The sequence below is a fragment of the Plectropomus leopardus genome, chromosome 3, assembly GCF_026936395.1.
Source record: "Plectropomus leopardus strain MGB_pleo_1.0 chromosome 3, ASM2693639v1, whole genome shotgun sequence".
Lineage (NCBI taxonomy): Eukaryota > Metazoa > Chordata > Actinopteri > Perciformes > Serranidae > Plectropomus > Plectropomus leopardus.
In genome coordinates, this window is record NC_142178.1 from 16,020,669 (window position 1) to 16,024,219 (window position 3,551).

Here is a 3,551-nt window from a genome sequence, read left to right on the forward strand (position 1 = left end):
GTTGTCGTTGACAGTACACATCTCAAACAAACACAAACACAAACATATATCACAAGAAAACAAGGAAAGAGTTTTAAATGATGCTGAGGAGAGGATGCCATTGATATGATCCATTTTACTCGTTGACCACAAGATGGTAGTATTGACACAATGTGTAGCCCTTTTTGCACCCTGCAGGTTTTCTTTGTAGCTATTCAGTCTGAAGTGATGATTTTATACATGTTAGTGAAGCAAAGCAGCAATCAGTACACTTTATGTTCACAGAAGAAGTTCTGTAAAGAGCAGCTGTAATTACTGCAGAGGTGTTGCACGGTAACAGTTGATATCCAGTCATGCTGGTGTTTTTCGTTTTTTATCTGTAATCCAGCTCAAAACTGCAGCAGCTGCTCTCACTGATTACTGCTACACCTTATATTCTCTAAACAAAGGATGCTGATGAAGTCTGTGCTTTTTCTCTGGCAGGTAAGAAAAAATACTCTCACGTGTATTTCTAAAGCAAATACATCAAAAAGAAGCTTGGCATATTATAAAAAAAGAAAAAAGGTAGAGACAGAAGGACAGAGTGCAGAAAAAAACTGTTGTTTGGGTGATTGACAAATTACAAGAAAAAAAAAACCAAATAAATAAGTGACATGACAGCGTGACATGAGTGTAAAAATGATGTTAATTTTGTGCCATGGCCTTTGAAGTCGCTAGATCTCAATTCAAATACACACCCATGGGAGATTTTTGACCGCGGTGTTAGCACTCTCCACCACCATCGTCAAAACATCAAATAAGGGAAAATCCTGGAAGAATGGTGTTCACTTTTCTGCCGACTTGTGAGAAAAATCTAGGCAGTCTTTGGTGTGGGGATTTCTTGTCCTTGACAAAGTATTGAAATATAAGAAAGACTGAAGTTTCCATCCCGAAGGCCTGTCGGCTGGTAACTTTCATCCATTTTTTTCATTCATAATGGACCCAGTAAACATATAACCATCCTCAGCTGTCAGTACACTGTGCATCTGCATGTGTTGCTGCACAAGATAAATTAAAAAACAACCACAAATTCTCTCAAAAGGTCAAATACACACAGTTCCCCCATACTAAATGAATCGAGGAAATCCAATCATGCCCGTACCCCAAGACACACTCACACACTCTGCCTTCTCTTTAAAGTCTGGCATTTCTGTCCAAACAAAATCAAGTGCAGTCTGATCGTAGATCTAAACGGCTTCAGTCACAACCTCCAGATTCAGCTCGTTTGCACGTTTGATTCGCAACATTGCCATGTGGCGTTGATTTGGCGGAGGAAGGAGTTATTTGATTGTGAGAGTGTGTCAGAATATTTTCTTTTGTGAAAGAATATCAGAGACTCTGTGGACCTGCAGTGCAATGAACTGGACAAACATCGCATCTACAGTCAGAACAGAGGGACTCAGATGACCTCAAACTGAACCTCTAAGAGTGAAACATGAGAGAAATGTTATCATATTTAAGTTAACCCTTTAAAACCTGGAGTGACAACTTTTTTCTTGCTGCGTTCAGATGCCTTTCACAAGTTATGCGACCCCAAGAAATGCCCCACAAATTGCAGGAAAATGGCAAAAGGTGCCAGGAAAATGACCTAAAAAAACAGCAGGGATTGTTAGAAAATTATCCAAAAAATAGGGGAAATTTCCCAGAAATCTATATTTATAATTATAATAATTGTATATAATAAACTGTCACAAAAAATGTAATAAAATATAATAATCAAATAAATACATATACACATTTATCTCCAGCACTTCTTATAAGACATTTTCTTATGTGTTTTTGTGGTTTACTTTTTTGCTTATTTTTAGGTAATCTTTGTTACTGTTTTTTTTTTTTCACTCATTATTTTGCTCATTTTTGGGCCATGTCTTACTAAGTTGCTCGTTGCCTTCTCCCCTTATTTTTGAGAAAAACAAAACAAAAACAAAAAAAACAATCAAACCAGTTTGCTCAGGTTTCAAAGGGTTAAACATCAATTGCTGTCTGCAGCTATCTATCTCTATTGGTTAGTGTTTTAAATGGGACAAAAATGTCATAAAGTCCCTGTCAGCTGCTTCCATAAGTGTACACCACTATACATTTCTTATCCTAACTGTCCCGTTTAGCAGGTGTGTTACATCTGTACAGTCAGGCCAGATTTTCTCTTGATCCCATTTATAATGCGCTCAAGCATGAGAGAATAATTCCTGATCTTGGCCTTGTGCTGTTGCCTCCCTGGAGCTGTTGTTCCTGGCCTGCACTGAAGCGTTCGTCTGATTTAAAGAAGCACTCAGAGTAATAAATTAAGCTCAGTCCGATCAAGATGCTGCTGCAATGTGGGAGCAATTATTCTCCAGCGTAATCTCTAAACTGCATCCTGTCTGAGTGGTGTCCTGATTAAGGAGGATTGTGTGTCTGTGGGCTCTAAAATGCGGGACTTCATTAAAAATAACGCAGAAGTTAAGCAGCTTACGTTCCTCCCAGGCTTTTTATTGCTGCAGAATCATTTAATTAGGACACAAATAAAAAAGAACAAATGAGGACTAATATGAAGATAAAAGGGGGACAAATGTACTGTGGAAGTAGATCTGGTGGGCCACGGAGTTTTCCATGATCCAGGACTGATGTTGTTTTGTTCCTGACTCAGATTATGACTTCAGCTGTTGGGCAATCCTTGTTTTCGCTGAGTGCTGTGATTGTTTTTAACTTTATTGATACAGTAACTATGGATATTGTTAATTTCAATATACTTTAATCACTCAGAAGGACACACACACACACACACACACACACACACAGACACACACTCAGACACACACACACAGATCAGAAACAATATTTCAGCCCTTCCTGTTTTTCCGTCGGCTCACCAAGACAAACCTCCCATGCTGCAGCTGCCAAAATTAACATTAAAAAGAAAAGAAAAAAAACAACACTCTACAAAAGAGAGAGTCATTCTGTTACACATCAACAAAAATGAGTCTGACCAAACAAAACAAGAAAAGATGGGGAAGGAGAGCCCTTTAATATTTTTTTTTTTTTAAAAAAAAAAACCTGACATGATCTAAAATGTATACCACTATTACATTTGTGACATTATTGGCTCTCATCACACTGTAGTTGCCCTGTGTTTTATAAACTTCAGCTTTTTGTGTTTGTTTTTTATACATATGTTTAACCAAAGTGAAAATGATTTGTTTCTATATTTCTCTTTTTACAATTCATGCTGTTACGTTTTTATATTGAAAAGGGCAAATTTATGTGTCCAATGGGATTCCTTCAACAAATAATTGAAAAAAGCCTAAAGATTCGTTACAGACCTTGGAATATAATACTTGTCAATCTACAACTGCCTGTTTTTAAATGAAAGAAATACCAAGTAAGTAAACCCATGTGCTAAGAATTACTTCTAATGGAATATTGAGTACTAAAACATGATATGACACATAAGATGCCAGGGACACTTTCATGAGACCATTTTAATTTCAAACAAAAACTTTTAATACTTTCAAAGTAAATACATTTAATTTAAAAAAATATATAAATTTTATTGA